Genomic DNA, 20,691 nt, shown 5'->3' with positions numbered 1-20,691 from the left:
ACGGCGTCTACTGTACAGTAGTTAAAAAGAAAAGCAGATCAAAAGACTTGAGAGTATTTATGACAGAGGAGGCTGACCACCCTTCTGAAGTATCACTTCATTAGCAAATAAGAAAGCGTTTTTTTTTTTTTTTTTTCCCTGACATTGATTCCTTTTGATGCCTAATGCTGTTTGGCACAACTATTGTTATTTTTTAGTCATCAGCCCAGGTGACCTGTGTGTTTTACATCTTGTTTTATCTTTCCGGCCTCAAAGGAAAAGCTGTCTTAAGATCTTTGCTACTGTTGTGTGGCACTGCACACAGCTCTAAGCAAAGGAGGAATCCCTCATCAAAAGACCAGTGGTGCCAAAGAAACTGTCTCATCCTGGGATTGCAAAAGTGTAAGCACAAAGCACTATGTTCACACAATGTGGTTTTCTTTATTTGTTCATTTGCATGCAAAAACTGCAAAGACAGGTGCCAAACTAGAATAATTTATCTTTTTTTTAATATTCATTATTAAATTAATGATCTGCTATTATAATCTTGTTAACATGGTAGTTCATAATACTGATTTGTATTTTATTTTTTCCACTTTAATGTAGGAAAGCTATCAACAGCAACTCCTTTCTAATTTAACCATTTTTGTCTAGTCAACTTATTTTATTGTAAAGAGATTTTTTTTTTCTAGTAAGATCAATTCCCTTTCATTTAATTAATGAAGCTGTCAGAATGACAGCTTTACAAATCTTACAATATTTTATTTATTATTGGTTGAAATGTATGTAGCAAATACACTAGCCTTCTGGCTTAATGAAACCTCTTATGGCATGCAAGCTATTTGTCTTATTGAAACCTCATATAAAACACTATTGAATGGCAAGACACACAGTTAGTCATAACATTTTCTTTAGTGATAGTCAAGTCACTGTTCAAATATTTTTGTAAAAACATGCAAATGTTGTATTTATTCATTCAAAGATATGTGGTTATATGACTGTTGTTTGTAGTGTATTTAGAAAGAGATTGCTTAAAGTTACGCTTTCTCAAGGCAGGTTGGGCTTTGCAGGTAAATAATGAAATAACATTAGATGGTTTACAAGAGACCGTTTAAAGATCTTAAGAGTGTCTTTCATGTTCCCTCCTGTTCAGCAGTGTGGCCAGATGGGAGTCAGAGGCAATGCTTTCAAGCCAGCTGCTAGGCCTACCTGGGAGGCAGGTGTCTGGTTACAGGCCCTGTCAGTCACTGCACCGCTCTCTTTGTGCCGTTGCCTCAAAGGGAAGCCTTCATGTTGAACTCACCACATCAAACACAACAGGTGACTTTCCTCCAGCCTCACTTTGATAACTTTATGACTTTGTTCTACACATCTCCCGTATGCTTTCAGCCCACTGCCTCCTTCAGCTAGACGTCCATCACAATGGGTGTCTGGTTCTTTAATAAAGTAAAGTTACCCAGTAGGGGGACGGGGGACGGGGGACGGGGGACGGGGGGGGGGGGGGGGACGGGGGGAACGGGGGGGTGGGGGGAGGGCCGATTATTAACTTCTGCAATGAACTGCCATGTGATTTTTGTTGTGAATACAATAAGAATTGTGGACTGTCTTTATTATTTTTTTTGTTTTACTTTACTGATTACAGGTGAAAAGAAATGGCTTATTGAGGAGGCTGGTGGAAATTGGTTTTCCTTTCTTGAAAGTCTATTGTTTTAAAACATAACGTTTCAACAAGAAGCTCTTCCTGTTCTACCTGAACTGCAAAGTCCATCAAATACAATGTATGCAATCCGAGAGTCACACTAGAATGCCTGTTTGAAAGCCTCAAAAAGCCTGTTTTTACATAACCATTCATTTCTGTATCATATACACACACACTCTTATGCTATTATGTTGGAACAGTTACACAGGTTAAAATATACATCTCTAATGTATGCTCTTGGGGAATTCTGGTATGTGAGTAGAACACATGAAAATGGCCTATTAACCCTGTAATACACCAATATTCCAATAGCTGGCAAGAAGCCTATAATAGTGAACCACTATCATTGTATAATAATTAGAAAATGCATCCTGATGTCATGCTATTTATTATGTTATTTCCAATGATATTACCAATTTATTGAGTCAATAACTGATATCCCCTCCCTTCTCAGGGGGATTTTTTTCAAACCTTTTAAATAACAGCTTGATAAGTTTTTAGTTCATTTAAAAAGATTTTTAAAAGATCATTTTGGGGGTTTGCACCTGTTTGTGCACTTTTTGCACGCATGAACAGTTCCCAGAAGGAGAAAGCTTCTTTGGCAGCACAGGTCTTTTGATGAGGGTCCCACATTTGCTTAACAGACTTGTAACATAGCCTAGATATAGCCTGCTCTTGTTTTCTCCACCAGAACCCCTTGGTGGGCTTACAGCATTATAAAACACAGCCTGTCATCTATTCGTCTCATTATTTTCTTATATTGTATTTTTTCTCTTGTTGCTTTTTGTCACACTGTAATTGTTCGAACAGCTTGTTCGAACAGATACTTTTACCAACCAGCAACTGATAACTGTATTATCACCCAGAACAAATACAATATCTGACTTGGAGAGAGAAAAACTTAGCGTGACCCTGAAGTACCAAACACTACAAAATGATGCCTGACATTACTCTCCTCAGAGCTTACATTTATTGTTTATGAGAACACAGTAAGGCAAACAGAATGCCACCAGAACAACAATACAATACAATATAGGCCTACTCCTGAAAACAGTACATAGATTATGTTATGTACTGACATCATCACAGCAGGCTATGTACTATTGTAATACGTACCTGATGTCCTTTATTTGTTATCGTACCATATTGTTATGTGGGAAATGTGCATGATTTAAAGTCATTTTATATAATTGATCTTACTTCCCTGTGATTAAATACAATGTTGTTTTACTAGCATCAAAAGCAAACAATATCATGAAAGGGGAAAGCGTGTGTTGACCATTTAGATTTGAATTCCCCTTTAGAAGCATTGTAATTATTACAGTGCTCTTCAGCTGGAAGTGCATTTGTACACTGTATGCTATTTTAAAAAAGGCAATTATATTAATGATAAAAAAAAATGTGTGAGCATCTGTGACAGAAATACAATGAGTTCTGGTGATAAATCTTCCTCCCGACCTGTGAGGGCGCTAAAGAACGGGAGGAGAAGTATCTGGAAGGGCTGGCCTGACAGTTCGTTTCCGGGACCGGAAAGTGGGTCAGCCTGGAAGGAAGCGAGACTCTGTTGTAAGACCGTATTGATTTGACAGGTAAACGAGGGGCAGCTGCAAGTAAAAGGCAGCTGCAACCGTTTACCTAGATATCATGCGGGATTACATATAGGGGCCGGGGTAACGCTGTTCTTTTCCTTCGTTTGGGTTAAACCAAGGACCGAGAAGGACCTAAAAATCTGTTCTGCTCTAAAAGAGCTGTGTGTGTGTGTTTGTGTGCTGGAGTGGCTGAAAACTAACTGTCTGTCTTGTTTCCGAATCACCAGACAGCTAGAACATATCCGGAGCTGTCGCACTGGGCGAACACAAGCCGGATCACCTCCTCACGTACTGTCACAACGTCCTGTGTATTCACTCACCACAATCACGACTGCACGCACCCGAGACGGGTGACCGTATTCTTGTTTCTTTTGTTCAGGACTGTATCCTGTGTTTTGTCAGCCCGAGCTTTACACATCGTTGTGTATTGCCGGGCTTATTATTTTGAGCACTAGACCAGTGCTGGCAAATAAAGCCTATTTTTCCACTGGACTACCGTTGTCTGCTCATTACTCCTGCACCGCATCACTGCTACACAGCTACCCCTCACCACCCACTTTGCCACAGCATCAAACAATATTAATATAACAGGGGTCTTCAGGAAGCTTGTGATTTGGATTTTAGTTCACTGAGCTGTTGGCAGACTTTCAGGCAGGAAACAAATCCTGTGAAGTTGTATAACTAGGTGCTACAGCGGCATTGGGCAATAGTGTAAAGGTTAGTAGGGTGTTAAGTGGGCAATGTGGAATACATTGTGTTCTGACTGAATAGCACATGACCTACTCTGGCAGAGTTACTCTAAACTACTCTGATCTCACATTCTTATCTCAACCATATTCTGTTGCAGTAATTACTGTTAAAGGAAGCCAGTACACTCTGCAACCTTGTAGGGATCTAAGCTTCTAAAACATCTTTTGATAAAATGTGTCTTGTCACATACCATTTCTGCCTGTGATAGAACTACTGAAAGATTAACCATGGTCTGTGTATTCTGGTTTGTGTGCATACACTTTTTTTTCTAAGTAAATCAGTAGTAAATATTCTTATAAGCAAAAAAAAAAAAAAATTAAAGACTACTCTGTAGGTGTATCTAGGATAGAAAAGGGTTGAATTACAAAGAAGAAGCTGGAGTTTTTTTATTATTTCTTATTCTGGTTTGGCATCTGTCTGTGCTGTTTTTGCACGCAAGTAAACAGATCCCAGGATGAGAATGCTTCATGCCACCACAAGGCTGTGTTGAGGGATTCCTAATTTGCTTAACAGATTTGTAACACAGCCTAGACTCCGACAACTGTTAGCTTGTGACGGGCAATCATTTGAAAAATGTTGGTCGTTTAGTTTCCCAGCTATTCAAAAAATCCAGCAGCTTCTTTTCTGTTTTAAAACCTGCATGTATACAGTAGATATTAAACCTGCATAACCCATTCAATCAGCAATGTAATGTTTTACATTATGTAGAAGCCTGGAGACAGAGAACATTAAATGGTCCCACTACAAATGAATATCCATTTTCAGAAAATAAGAACATAACATGTTTTCAGTAATTCCAGGGTTATTCAATCATGTTGTCATAGTATTAGACACTGGCAGAGGCTGTTTCTGTTTGTTAACTGATGAAGTAACAGTCCTAGAAAGATGCATGTTTTGATCGTCTTTGTAGAATGTTTGCAATCATTCTGAAAGTTCTGTTTTAAGATGAATAAGAATTGCATCCATTTGTCTATATTGTTCAATCTAGCTGGCTATTTTAATTCTGCTTCGCTTTTGTAAATTTGCATAAAAGACAGCAATTATAGAAATTAGACTTTGACTTATGTGTACATCAGGCTACAGTACAAATGTTTATGTGGCCTTTTTGAAAAGAATGCACCTTTTTTCGAGTTTCAAAGGGTTTAGGGTTGCACTGTTTTAAGGTAGGCATTTCCTAGGATTAGTCAAATGTTTTGAAGTGCCATCAGCTAGTGGACTTGCCAGATGAAGGAAGTGCTAGAGAAGTGAGCATGACCGTTGGCTGTGTCCGCATGTTGTCTGTAAAAGGGACTAGCTGCATTCTAAAGGGGCTCAGTGTCTCTGTTTTCTATCAGTGCACAGACCTGAGCGAAAGCCAGTGGGGAGGCAAGATTGAAGTAGAGTGTGAACTGTGTTCATGCAGACCTCAATGTGTTCAGTGGGCCACTACTAAGAAGGAGAACTTGTAAAAGGCATGGAGTAACTGGAGGCCTTTTGATACAAACGATGTATTTCAGTGTAAACAGTAATGGAGTTTAATCCGGTTATGTTTTTGATTTTGTGTCCTGGGTTACCTGTATATATCAAAAGCTCACACAAACAAGACTGTACAGGTGTAAACTGTACTGGAAAACGCAGGGTACTCAGTTCACACCCCAGTCTCCATCAGTGCTCTGACTACCCCACATCTACTGGAATATATAGGAGCATAGAATAAATACCTAGGTAGACTGATTGCACAGGGACTTGCAGATAAATGTTCTAATATATATATATATATATATATATATATATATATATATATATATATATATATATATATATATATATATATATATATCTATATATATATATATATATATATATATATATATATATATATATATATATATATATATATATTGCATCATTATAAAGAACTTGGACCACCTTAACCCCGTTTTGTCATAAGAATGCAAAAAAAAAAGCAGGTCTTTCCAATCAAACTGATAGAAAGGCAATTCCAGTTTGCAGCATCTGTTAGCTTCTGGAAGGATTGCCGCTCCAGTAAACTACTTACTTTGCAGTTCAGGGGCACATTCCTCTGATCAGTGTACCTGAAAATTGCTCCTGGCACACCGCACTTTGAAAAGTGATATGCAAAGAAGGCAGTAAGATAAAGTGTTAGTACAGCATGCCTGCCTCAGATCTGAAGTTACTTACCAATGCTGCTATACTGGATGGAAGAGCATAAAGAAATAAGCAGTTGAGCAGTGTAGATAAAGAAAATCAGAACAAAACAAAAAAAAGATAATGCTAATATGGTAACATCATTATGTCTTTGCACGCTGCTTTATTCACACACCTGTGACACTCTGCCTGATCCTGGTAAAGGTCAGCCCCACCTCCTGTAACTAGAAGTGGGTACACAACAATGACTGGAAACATGTGCTGAGCTGGGCCAGGTGTGGTTGAAAGAGTCTGTTTCAGCTGGCACTAAGTAAATACACACAGGACCTGCCGAGGGTAGTACACTATAGGCTGGGTTCTTCCATTTGAGTTTCCAGAGAATTAAAATACATTATACATTATCACAACCAACAACCAATCAGATTGCTCCGCTGCCATGGGATATGTCACGATACACTACAGCTGTTGATTCCGGTTATGTAAGAAATGGAACTAGTTTAAGCTAGCAAAAAAACAAAAAAAACTACGACAAACGTGGAGTCCATTGCAGAAGAGTGCAAATTAAAAAGCAAAAATGTCTAGATTCATTAAGATATCCAATAATACAAACAAAATAAAGTAAACAGAACGTGTTTTAAGGTTGTTTTTTTTTAACTATTTATTAGAATTTCGAATGTTTACCTCCTTGTACACTGCACTTAAAAACAAATTATTGCTTTAATATTTTTTTCCAATTCAGAAGCAGACCCACAATTATGTATTTTGTGGAATTGCCAGCTTGAGAATTATCTGTTTTCTTCGAGAAATACTTTCCAACTAACCCCACTAAAACCAATATAATATATTTTGCTGGCTATTGTTGCACACATACATAATAAACATCATGTTTTTATTGTAAAACAAAACTAGAATTCTAAATGTATTCTGTAAGCCTTTAGGCAAGATGCTACCCTGTGCTTAAGAAACTTACATACTGTGCATTTGCCGTATGTCTAAAGAAGGTATGTCTCCAGATAAACTTTCTATTTTGCAGCTGTTCTCATAACAACTGTTGAATTAACAAATGTAGTATGATGACATTTTATTTACAGGACCGGGCATGCAGCTCTGTGAGCTTTGAGCATTCCCCTCAAGCTGTTTCTGCAGCGCTTCACATACAATATATTTATCTGCTGAAACATCTGCATTTTTCAAAAAAAAAAAAAATGCAACTTTTTTTTTTCTCCCTAAGAGCCTAAAAGCATTAAATAAAAAAAACTGGCCTTTGGATACATAAGAGTAAAATGCAAAATGATTCCTAATTTGCAGGATTATATGACCAATCCAAAATAGTTTTTCCTTTAACAGTACACATAATCTACATGTTATTTTAACAGTCCGCCTCCTTTCTTTTTGGTAATGATGGCAATCATCCACTGTAAGCACTGCAGCAACATCATGATGCCGGAGGCCTTTATCTGAAATAAGAAACAGCTTTTTATAGATTATGTCGTGTAAAAGAAGAGGTGTGCACTTATCCTCCCTTACACAAATATCTCTAAAACCCAACATGAATAAAAGCTGTCCATAAACATGCACCTGTGGAGTCGCTACTATTAATAACAGCAGAAAGTCTTAAAGAACAGCTGATTCTTTCTCTCCAATGCATTGCTGTATGTTTTTACCCTCTTTAACCGACAAGAAGGCTTTAGGGGTTCTCCATCGATGGGGGTTATTCTTCATAGTCTACTGGATAAAGCTAGAAAACGTAACCTCGGTTTTTATGTGACTTCCCCCCTCTAGTCTGTATGTACTGCTGTCCGCCGAGATAGCAAAGTATAAATGTGAAGCAAATGTTATAAAAATGGTAAACTTGGTTGCTTTTCTGCAGGAGAATCTGCCCATAACCAACACGTCATCAGCAAGTGCATAAAGGCTCTGTGTGTTGTTGTCCCATGTCGCTTCTTTTGTTTCGGCTGCTCAGTCAAGCGCTGGGAAGCCGAAACGGGAGTGACCGCTTGGAGGCTGGAGGAAGGGCTGACCTCAGTCACAGATTCCCTGAGGTTTCCCCCTAAAAAATAAAAAAAATATGTGAAAAGAGGTTTTCCTTAACTGAGTGCTGAGCGGTTCTTATTTAGTTCTGTGGGGTGCGTGGTCGGGCTGGAGAGGCTGGGCTCTCTCCCCCAGTGCAGTCATGCTCTGGGGGACGGGCCGTGTCTCAGCTGCTCATTTTTATTAAATATTTGGGGGCTAGGTGACAGGGCGCCACTGTGGGGCGCGTTAATTATTTATTATTATTTAAATCATGGTTTGGCAGCCTCGTCTTTTTGGGGGGAGATGGCCTATAGCCACTTCCTATCTGCGGCACTGGGATGAATGTAACTGTTCATGTTTTTCCAGCCGGCCTCATGCAGGTAGCTATCGGGCACCCACGGATGAGGCCTCCGGCCAAATTTATCTTTCACTCAGGCCCTGAGTGCCCTTCACAGTTCATTAAACCACCTGCACTTGCATTCATTCATTCATTCATTCATTCATTCATTCATTCATTCATTCATTCATTGCGGATTCTCCGGGCTGAATTGTAAACTTGGTTGTTTTTCGCACGAGAATCTGCCCATAACCAACATGTCATCAGCAAGCACATAAAAGCTCTGTGTTTTATTCTCCTGTATCGCTTCTTTTGTTTCGGCCTCCTCCTCCCCAGCCACCACCTTGCAGCGTGCCACGTCCCAGGGGGAAGAGGCCCATAGCCACTTCCTATCGGCGGCACTGGGATGCATGTAACTGTTCATGTTTTTAAAGCCGGCCTCGCGCAGGTAGCCTTCGGGCACCCACGGACGATTTATCTTTCACGGGCCCTGAGCGCCCATCACAGTCATCGGGCCCAGTTCACAGTTCATTAAATCATCTGCAATTGCAATCATTCATTCATTTATTCATTGCGGATTCTCTGTGCTGAAATAAACACTTAATCGGGTTGAAAACAGGATTCTATACTTTTTTACTAAGGACATAATTTTTTCTGGCATTTCTTTCACAATATATCACAAGAACAAAGGCTGAAACAGAAATATTCTTTCAAAGTTACTTTATAAGGGAACTTAAGAGTACAAATAATTTGCTTCTTTGCCACTAAAGTAGGTTGTTCACCACCCAATAGTTCCCTACATCTGATTTAACTGTGATAATTGAGATCATGATTAGACCTTTACTTCTGCTTTACCAACACACGCACAAAAACACTCTTCATTAGCGTTCTTTTATTTGGTATTTACATCTGGATATTAAGAGGATGTAACCCTCACTGGCTATGATAATCTCACCTGATTCATCTAGCTTGTGTACTTATGCAGCAAAAGATTTACACGTTAAGTACATTGTAACTAAGCAATAGTATTTACTGCAAGGTCCTACTGCCTCAGCTAATGTTACAAGTTTGCTTGCAATTCTCTTTCTCGTTGTTTCCTATTTTCTAGTTTGCTTCAATAACATTATTTCTCTATACTGTAGTTCTTGTTTGCATCATATGTCTGTTATATGTACTGTTTTAATGTGCTGTCTATGTATGTATTGTGCACAGTATGCACAGAAGGTGCTTTGTGCTGATCTGACAGGACAAATGAAAGATTCTGTGTTGATACAAACCCTTACGCCTCTCAGGGCTCTGGAGCTGCTGCTCATGTAGTTCAAGTACTGCACAGAAGTCCTTGTAATGTAAAACTGCATAGCATATTGTCTTTTAAAAACTTAGCAGCATGCAAATTACACATGTAGGCTTAATTTGCATGCATCTGCTTGTAAAGCAATTGAATTGTTCAAGGAGAGCCAGTCTACATTTTTCCATAATTCTCTACAAAATTATTAACAATTATGCTGAAAAAGCCTAATGTTCCCTCCAATAATTTTGTGGTATTTAATGAATATTGTGAGATAATTATTGGACCTTTATTTGAGGTACAGTATATATTTTCAAAACCGCTACAGGAAAAATATGATAAAGTGTAATAAGCACAGTGAAAGCATGGTAAAGCATAGGTAAGCATTGTAACTCATATTGCTTTTTAAATGGTAAACTATTGTAAATGCAAAGTATAATCATTGGAAAAGCATGGGAAAACTGCAAATTTACTTTTCTAAGGACACTATGATGACTTTAAGAACAATTGTAGTGGGTATCAATAATCTTTGTCACAGAGACATGCTCTTGCCATTTGTTAGAATGAGTTGTTCCTCATGCTGTGAACGTACATCATGAAGACCTTCTGTTGCACAGTACTGACTGATTGGCTGGTGCTGACACCTGATTGCAGTGGAGTGAATGTAGGTCACAGTGTTATCAGATGCGATGCTACATGTTGTGGCTCAGGTCATAGTGACACCTGCAATATGTAACTTAACCTCGACAGGGTGTATGTGTTTGACTTTTCCCTTGTTAAACATGAGCTTCCAGTCAACTACCTTGCCAGAAACTATATAATACCAAAGAAGTTTAAAGAAAAAAATGATATGCATCGCAAATATGTTTGCAGATATTCAGACACCTGTCACTATTTGCAGAACTGTTGATTACAGCAGCTATGCTATAACTTCAGAACTGCACAGGTTATTGTGCATCTGTCAACATCCCCAGAACTGCATGATTCTTTTACAAAATATGTTGATAAACTACAAGATTTCTGTGCAACTGTCTATGCAAGATCCTACTGTGTGTCTCTGTATGGCAGGTTTTTGCTCTAAAGACCCAACTTCCCGATGTTTCAGTATGTTTAACATACCTTTGTCAAGGGAAAGTGTGTTTGAAAACAAACAGTGGAACAGTGGTAACTACACTCACTCATTTCTATTTAAATCTATCAATGTGTCTGTGATGTAATTTACTACATATTTAACAATCTACTATTCAAAAAAATGTAGGTTATTCATGTTATGTTTATTTTTAGTAGTGTTGAACTATTGGTTCATTTACTTTTTCACTTCTTGTGTTTGTTAAGTGATTATTTTATATAATGTTGCACCTGTCTCTCCTACATATTGTATTTTGTAAGATTGCTTTCTGCTCAGATCCTGAGTTTAATGAAGCTCTGAGGATTTTTTTTTTTTTGCCGATCTGCCTGCCTGGGATTTAGTTTTTTAGTTTTGTTATAATTCTGTGCCTTTTAGTTTGAGGTGAAGATGCACAACAAGCAATGGACCACAACAGGGAATCCCCCTGCTTATGGTATTTAACTTGTTTTGCATTTCATCTGTTATTAAGGCTCATTCACTGAACATGTTGCAGGAGGATTATCTCTTTTCTTAGCAACTCAAACCCCTTTATAAGCCACAGCAACACCGGTATGTCCTGAAAAGACCATTGGTTGTGGGGCAGGAAAAACAATACAAGAAAAACATTACGGTGCTCATGGCTGCAGCATTATGTTTATCCATCCCGCCATCTTTCTGCAAATATACATAGTCAGCAGTAGAGTCATTATGAAAGTTGTGGAGGAGTACGTGTGTGAGTGTGTGTGTGGGGGGGGGGGGCGTGGGGGTGGATGCGGGGAGGCGGGGATTTTTTATATTTTTAAATGTGTGTGATGTTTTTCATTGTGGGTCTCTAATCCTTATAGTAGTTGTTATTATACAGTCTATTGCCACTGGTATTAAGATTTGTAAAAAAAAACATCACACCTATAGAGCAACACTATTGCCACATGTATATGCACTGTATAACTCTATGTGGTGGGAAATGACTACCAGCCTTTTAGTACGTGGTCTGTGTCTTCTATGCACTATGTACCTGCTTCCCGATATGACACATCATATTCAGAGCAATGAATGGCCCTTATGAAAGTACATGCATAATTCACTGTCAACACAGCTTAACCGTAATTTAACCAAATCAGTAAATTACAAGGGAGAACTACACACAACATAGCATGCAGTTTTTTACAGACTATCTAAAAACGGCGGTTCCACAAAGTCAAGGGGCTTTTTCTAAACTTCAAATTTCAGCCTTCAAATGTTCCATCTTACAGTACAGCCTGTTTAAAGCGACTAGAATCAAGATTGCACTGACTTCCAAGGGAAGGTAATGTTCCTGCATACATTATTGATCATGAAAGATCATTTACAAAGAGAAGGGTCAGTTTAGTAATTAAAGCATCTGTTCTGAGGCACTAGAGGAAACTGATTGAGTGGTAAAACGCTTCACATGACTTCGCTAACTTCTTGAAAATGTTGCGCGCAGAGAAAGGGACATTAGGCACAAAGCTTTTAAGTTTCATTTTGCTTAAGAAAAATAAAAGCTCAACTGTACCAGAAAAGGTCATTTAATGTGGTTCATTTTAATACATTTTTATAGTTCAATAGCACAACAAGGTAAAGTCAATAAATGCATAGCTACATTTTTACTGTTAATTTCAATATTATTGCCTAGATCCTTATAAAAGTTTACTCCAGTAAATGTGCATGTTAATTGTGCAGTTTTTCCATGCTTTCCCAGTGCATTTATCATGTTTCTAATATGATTTACCATAACTTCCTGGGCTTCACGATGCTTATCTATGCTTTACTATGTTTTCCCTATGCTTTAGAACACTTTGCTTTTCTTATGGTAAACTTTAACAAGGGATGTTGATTAGCATTGATTTGTAATAAATATTTTCAACACATCCACAGCATGGACCCAGCTTCTGAATCCAAATCAATCATTGCTAGATTGCTTTGAAGTGGAAGGTATTGACTCTTTAGAGAAGCCTTCAAGTCCAGTTGAAAACCTACATGTGCATAATATTATACATAACTGTGTGACATTGCTCATCACAAAACAAATATCAATTGAAGAGCTTTAGGCTAAGCCACTTATTATTAGGTAGCCAAGCCATGGAAATAAACAATGGATACTTTCTAATTGAAAGGTATGTCACTGAAAGTAACTAGTAAACCCACATTCACACAGCAATATAATGAACGTCTGAAACCACGGGGTGTCAATACTTATGGGCACTGATTGCATCCATGAATCTTGTATAAGCGTTTTGGAAATGGTGGGAGATATTAAGGGAAAATATTCTTGGGGCACATAAGAGAAAGTTCATGGCATCAAAGAGCTATCTATATTTAGAGGCTACTCACATCAGCAGAATCATTATGAATTCATATGATGGTTGGGTGTTTTATCAGGTGATGATTCACATTCCTTCTATCTGGGTCGCGTTTAGTATAACAAGTGTCTGTGCAGCATTTTTCTTGTGTGTGCGTGTTTCAAATTGTTTATTCCCCTGGTCAGATTATGCCTGCAAACCTGTGCTTCCTAATAATAGTTTGATCCAGGATAGTGTAGTTTTTAGCATTGCATCTGGTGGAATGTTTATGGCATACTGTATAAGCAGTGATCCAAAGTCATTTTGCATGGCACCGGGTTAGCTATGCATTGAAAGTAAAGTTAGGGGTATAATGATTCATCTGTATTTATTAAAAAGTGACACTTTGACAAAGATCATCATTGCAAGTAACAGTAATTGTGTTTGATGTAACAAAACAAAGTGGCTTCAGTACCAATGTGAAATGAGTGTACATGAACAACAGTTCCTAATGCAGGCACCAATAAGAACTTCTTCGTCCCTTTATAATACTATCTTGGTTCATTATTATACAGTAACTATACCATACTCCAAAACAACACTATTGTGCAGTAAATACGTTTTACATTATATATTACAAACAACAAGGCCATAATTGCACTACAGTTATTTCAACAAAAATAGTCTAAAGAATTTGCTAGAAACTGCTTAATAGCACCTTGACGCCCATTTTAACAGCAGCATCATTAAGTCTCACATTCTTCTTCAATTCTTTAACATGTGAAATGGACATCAGAATTTAGAGCTGTTTTGATGCTGACTGATAAATGACACAGGATGTGTTTGCTTTGTGCAGGTAAATGTATTGCTGTTTCAGTTTTTAGATCCGATTTCAAGTGTATTCTAATGCATCAGTCTGCTCTGAGTTAGAGGGTGAAAGCTGAGGCAGTGCTCTGGAACGGGAGGAGTCAAGGAGTTCACTTTGAACATACATGCTGCACTTCATCTCCTAACAAAAAAAAAAACTATCCTTCTTGTAATCATAATTAGCACCCCCAGCATTGTAATGTGTATTTAGTATTGAATTTCAAGTTCTGAACTAGCAGAAAGATATCAGTGCATATACGTAACAACCTATCCATCGAACTAGAAGGGTCAACAACCTTTCTAGTCCAAATCACCAGCAAACTGAGACCCCTTAGGAATCCCTTATGTCGTTAATATCTCTGGGACAGGCATCCATTCTGTAAAACACTGGAAGTCTTCTGTTACAAAATGATTAGCGTTTTAGCTAGAGAAGGGGACCCGTGGTGCTACTGGTGATAACCATGGGGCTTGCGAGACTTAATTCCAAAAAGAGGTTGATGATCAGGTTTTAATCCAAGTCCTATATTTCTCTCTGTGTCTAAAACATGACAAAGGATTGAAATAGAAATGTGTGTTCTTAAGTACCTTCTATATCTGATTAACCCACACACAATCCAAGCTATTCTCCTAACTACCAGACATGGGACGTGACTCCATATTATTTATTTATAATATGACCAAATATCTCCTCCACACACGTTTTCTCTTTGAAAAGACAGTAGTGGCATGTGATGATCAGCTATTTTTGCCTTTAATGGAGACTGGTTGTCAATGCCATGCTGAAGTGGGAGTGGGAATTGAGGTTTATTTTAGGACAGCAGGGCTCTTATTGAGCTTCAAGTGTCCATTCAAAAAGAGAATTCAATCACAGGCATAGTGGATAAACACACCTCCTCCTCCCTGCCACTAGGGGCTGTACCTCTCGATAACGCACGCAAGGAATGGAGTCGGGTTTCACAAGGTATTGTGTTTTCAAAGATAATGATTTTTCACAAGACTGCAGTTTTAACCCAGCATAAGAACCCCAGTCCTAGTGTAAATTGTGTGTGAATATGTCAAAAATAAACTTAACTTATACCATCTTTTTGTGATTTCCATAAGAAAATATCGGATCTACAGAATTCAGGTAATACATATTAGGTAAGATTTACTGGATCTAGTTTGTGTGCTCTAAGCAATTATAATGATAATAACCCATGTCAGGACCACTAAGCACTTAAATTACAACATCAGTATGTAAGCGAAAATTCAACCAGAGTGAAGGAAGAGTTAATTTAGAACCATTATACTACTACGACTACTATTACTACTATTACTACTACTACTACTAATAATAATAATAATAATAATAATAATAATAATAATAATAATAATAATAATAATAATAATAATAATCGTTTTGGAGGATTATATTTATTTATTTATTTTAATATATTTCATTGTTTCTGCATATAATCTTTGCTAAAGTACATAAACAAAAACTGAGTTTGAAATAAAAAACAGCAGTTTAAATTGGAAGGACTCTGTGTAAACTCAAATTTTGCTCCATTTGTGTAACACTGCAGTCTGCATTAAGCATCAATGATATAAAAGTCATAAAGTTGCATTTATGACACATCATTGGGCTTAAAAAGTACCACTTTGATGATTATTTGAAGGTTGTACATTTTGTTCAAAATATGAAAGAAAATCCCCATATGTTTCTTGTATTCAGTGCTTTTTTGCCTTCAAAACAGGAGTTATTTCAGAACAAAAAGGAAACTCCTTCTGATGAAGGTGGCTAAAGAAAACAGTCACATTTCAACTGAATGCCCTGTCAGCAAACACAGCATATTCTAGGTTGCAGCTGTATTAGTGAAAGGTTTAAAGTGAAAAGATTAAACAACCAGTCTGCTCAGCTGAATTAGCTCTACTCTTGGCCCTTTTGCATTCAAACCACAAAAAGGCGGCCCTTCTGAATGCTTATTTTCCTTAACGCAGTTAATGGAGTGTGGAGTAATAACAAAGTTTAAGCTTACCAGTTTTTCAAACCTCTATGAAACAAAGGTTTGAAGATCAACTGCCTTTCAAGTAAAAGAGGGACAGGTTCTGTATAAGCTGATCAAAGACTAAGCTCTAAAGAACTATTTGAAGGGTAAGAAACTTCAAATGCCATTTTTATTGATTTCTACATCCCGTTATTTTTCTATGGTGTTTGGCTCGGCTTCTGTTGCTCCAATATTGAGTTACAGTACTATCGTTTTCTCTAAGTCTGCCTTGGAGATTGTTGCTTATCTGGAGTTCTAAGTATTCTAAGTAGCTGGACTGAACAGACCACCTCAATCCATTCAAACCATGTAACCATTTGACCTTTAAACTCTGCCACAGCACATTTCTTTTTTGTTTTTGAAAATACCGTTTTTGCAATGCCGTGTATTAACTGGGGTATGGCATACTATTAGTTATCACAGTCTGAAATGTGTGTTTACTTTGGATAGGGGCCAGGTAATTAAAATAAACATAATGGTAACTCAATGTTGTCATACACGAAAATGTAAAAACATATTATGCTTTGAATTATCTGAAAAGTGGTAGTGATTGAGTCTTTAGTGGTTTGTACATAGTGCTCATTCTGCCTCCACCATCATTTGTGTTAACATAACAAGCTGCTGTTTAGAGAAGCCAGATGCATTCCCTTCAATAAAACAAAACAATAACTTATTGACTGGTTTATTGTTAACCCCAGTGGTTACACTGCGCCTGAACTGGTAAAAACGATATATTTCACACGATTTCAAAAACATATTATGACAAAAACAACAACAACCAAATGCTGTTTTGACACATTATAAATCTAAGGAATGCAAACAACCTTACAAGACAACATTCTTGTTAATACTGTCTTTCTGGGGCAAATTTATGTTTAAAACAAATGAACCTTGGCAGGATTCTCTGGATACAAAACTGTTTTAACTTAAGGGTTTATAGTACAGGGTGATTAGAAAGTAAGTTTACCACATCAACCCACAATATCATTGATGTGATAAACTTACTTTCTAATCACCCTGTATATCAACTTGTCCCTTTTCATTTTTCAGTTTGAATAAAGTGAACCGATTTATCCTATCACAACTAGATTCACACTCTCTGCAGCAGGTATTAGGATCTCACCTGGATCTAAAGTCCTGCTGTGCACGTATGTGCAGCAAAAGGAGTTTCATGTTTCTGGTGGGTTGCTAATACATGTTTCAAGGAGTCATACTGTAGTCTCCGCGTATAGGAACACCTCCTAAGAGAAGACTTCGGCTAATGGAACAGCCTTGCGGTGAAACAGATTTGTTCCCCTTGTAAATAAATGCTCTGCTTAAAGGATCAGGAACTTTGTTTAAAAGAACACCTTTTTGGCACCGACAGCGATTCGTTCACAGCTGATACAGTGCTGTTTTGTAACCTGATAATTTATCATCATCAAACTTAAATTCAAATGGTTTATTCAATATTTTCAAAAGTGTCTTGAGGCACACTGATTGGTTGATCCCCGGAGCCAGCATCGCAGCCGTTGTGTGTGCTGATGCGCCAGGGAGGCAAAATAAGCTGATCCCTGGAGCCAGCATTACACTTCAGCCATTAACACCAGACAGAAGGATATCTACATCATCATATGGAAGGAAACGTAAATGGATGGAGACACATATGGATCACATTAGTTTACTGTAAAGCTACGTCTTAGTTGGTGCTTATCTTGGCGAGAGCCGAGTTCAAATCAGCATGAAGTTTTAACATCTACTCTCGTGTAACGGAAATCACAACTGATACAGTGCTGTTTTGTAACCTGATAACTTATCATCATCAAACTTAAATTCAGATGGTTTATTCAATATTTTCAAAAGTGTCTTGAGGCACACTGATTGGTGTTTTCAATCTTTCCAGAACCGCCGTCATTTATCATTGCCTCGTTTTGTATTCTGATTTCCACGAGTGCACCTCAAATGCCATGTGTTCAAACAGCAAAACGAGCAGCAGTTTCTCTTTGCTGCAAAAAGATGGAAATTATAGTTTGAGCTCTAAAAAAAACTTGAATCAGACACAAGTCGCCAAGCAATTTGGTGTTTAACGTTCTGGTGAATTGCTTTACCTTTCTTTTAAATAATTGAATGCATGTTTTGAATATTGCTGCTATACAGGTATTCATAATTAATCTAGAGCTGCTGCTGCATTTATTAACGTGCGAAGGGGTGCTGTGTTAATTTAGTTTGACAGTTAGTTTATTAATGTGAGTTTGTCTGTTACTTTATTATTATAGTTTATTAACATACAATTGCCTATTGCTTTTCTCTTATTCAGTTCATTTCATATGTTGATGCACGTGCATCATGACAAGTAATACATATTTATTTATTTATTGATCCATGTTGTAGCGTTTCAGGTTCTTTAAGATAGAAATTAGACTGAGGCTGGATTGAATCGAAAGGCTCAAGCCATTTATTTTTACATAATAATCGAGAAAATAAAAAGCATAAAGTAAGGGAAGGGAACTGGGAGTCGAAAAGCAAAAATTGATTATTTTCAATTAAGTCAGTGTGTTATAAAAGCTGCATGAAGTATGCGCATAAATCATAGTAGCAACTAGTAATAAAGTTGCTAATATCAGAGCGGAGTGCAGTTGCTAATATCAGAATTCCATTAACATTAAAGTCTATGGGACGGGATTGGTTCCTGGGAAAATGTTGTTAATAACCGAAAGTTGTCTTTATCAGGGTTGCTAATAACCGGCTTCTACTGTATTTACATTAACATTCCTGATTCCCCCCCACCCCTCCAGGATCGCTACAATATTGAGTCTGGTGGTCAACTCTGTCACACTTCGCTTGCTTCCCCAGAGTACTGTACTACAGTGTGTTTGCAGGTTAAATGGGATTCACTACAGATCATATGATCTGCAGAAGAATGATATACAAACTGTAAGAAAGTTGTTATGCTAATGTAGCAGGTAAGAATATGTTTGAAAAAGCTTTGGTTATTACAGTTTTAAAGTTGAAGCTTAATATCTACATTCCTATCAGTTTAACAATGACAACATTCAAAGTTTTACTGTATGACAACTATCTTTTATTTTGTCTGGTACCAAGGAAGGCATGACATAACTTCAAGAGTGCAGTAATTAGGAAAACCGGCATAGATAATATACATATAGTTGTTTCCCCAGTAGCTTGTAAAAGCTTGTAAAACTGATGTCAGAAAAAATCAATTGTGTGGTGGTTAAAAAAAAAATATATATTATAAAATGGCTTGGATAAATTAAACAGCGTGATTGGCTGAACAAGATCAAATGACCCTGCAGTGTGCATTTTCTTATGCACGGCAAACAGCAAAGCCGCCATTCTGGTAGTTAAGGCCAAATAGATATTCAGCATTTTTATGTTTATGTTTTCTTTTTATAAAATAAACATTTCCTGTTGTGTGTTATTGCTTACTTATTCAACACACCAAGGGCAATTCAGCAGGCTTTCAACTCTGACCTCAACTTGTACTATAGCATAGTAGGATCACTAATAGAAAGTAACCCTTGCTATATTATAAGATTCATTTAAATCAGCAATTTGAAACAACTACAGATGCACCAACGACTCTCCAGTCAAGAGTCCAGAGCCCTAACCACTACTCCACACTGCTGCCCATATCTCAGTAGTATGTACCCATGTCAGTTGAGTAAAATGAAAACACCACTCAGCCACCCACACCTTTACTGACAATCACCCCAAACATCTCAGCAAGGACTAAAGCTAAACAACACCAAGTAGTAAATACATCAGATCAAAAACAGATATTGTGCTTCAGAACTTAATTAACAAGAGATAAAACTATGATGTTGTGACGTTCCCAACTTTCAAGTTGGAAAAGACAGAAGTAGGTCAATTTTTTCTGAAGTGTAATGTATACTGTACATAGTTGTCTGTGTATATATATATACTGTATATATATATAAATATATATATATAATATATATATATATATATATATATATATATATATATATATATATATATATATATATATATATATATATATATATATATATATATTTGTATTGGCCACACACTAGTGTCTGTAGATAAAAAAATAAATATTTGTTTTGCCTTAAAGGCATTCCCCCTTTCACATGAAAAGCTGTTTGTTCTACTCGCCATACCCAATGGTGAATCTTTTACCATCACCCTGGTAAACCCAAAGAGACTGAAAGAAATACAGTAGTTTGTGGTTACAACTTACAAGTAGTAGGACACCACCTGCATCCCCATAGAACAATACGAGACACATTTTACCCCAGTGCAGCGTGATCTCCATTTCGAATATGCCAGAACTAACTGAGAAAGTTACAGTTTGCTTTTGTCATCCGTGACGCTGTACAGCTGAAATGTTAGTGTCTTTTACATGTACATGTATGAAATACAACTTCTGTATCGCCGTATAGAAATTAGGACCGTGCTGTTCACACACATATGAATCATTTAAAATAAGTCACCTGACTGTTTGTTAAGGTATTTTACTGGGTTTGCAGTTACCACAGGAGTTGACACATCTTAACGCTGTGTGAATCTGTTCAGGTTGCCCACTTAGATGTGTTCAACAAAGT

At 37.4% G+C, this 20,691-nt stretch overlaps 1 long non-coding RNA gene across 1 annotated transcript; it reads left to right on the top strand.

The window, feature by feature from the left end:
* The first annotated feature begins 263 nt into the window (after nucleotides 1-263).
* On the top strand, nucleotides 264-3,814 carry LOC131740214 (uncharacterized). Its single transcript, XR_009330844.1, has 3 exons — nucleotides 264-381; nucleotides 1,133-1,299; nucleotides 3,495-3,814. It is a non-coding gene; the product is annotated as an uncharacterized LOC131740214 (long non-coding RNA).
* The last annotated feature ends 16,877 nt before the right edge of the window (nucleotides 3,815-20,691 follow it).

This window comes from Acipenser ruthenus, chromosome 1, assembly GCF_902713425.1.
Source record: "Acipenser ruthenus chromosome 1, fAciRut3.2 maternal haplotype, whole genome shotgun sequence".
NCBI classification, from domain to species: domain Eukaryota; kingdom Metazoa; phylum Chordata; class Actinopteri; order Acipenseriformes; family Acipenseridae; genus Acipenser; species Acipenser ruthenus.
The sequence above is the reverse complement of the archived record's forward strand: the minus strand, read 5'-3'. Positions and strand labels throughout refer to the sequence as shown.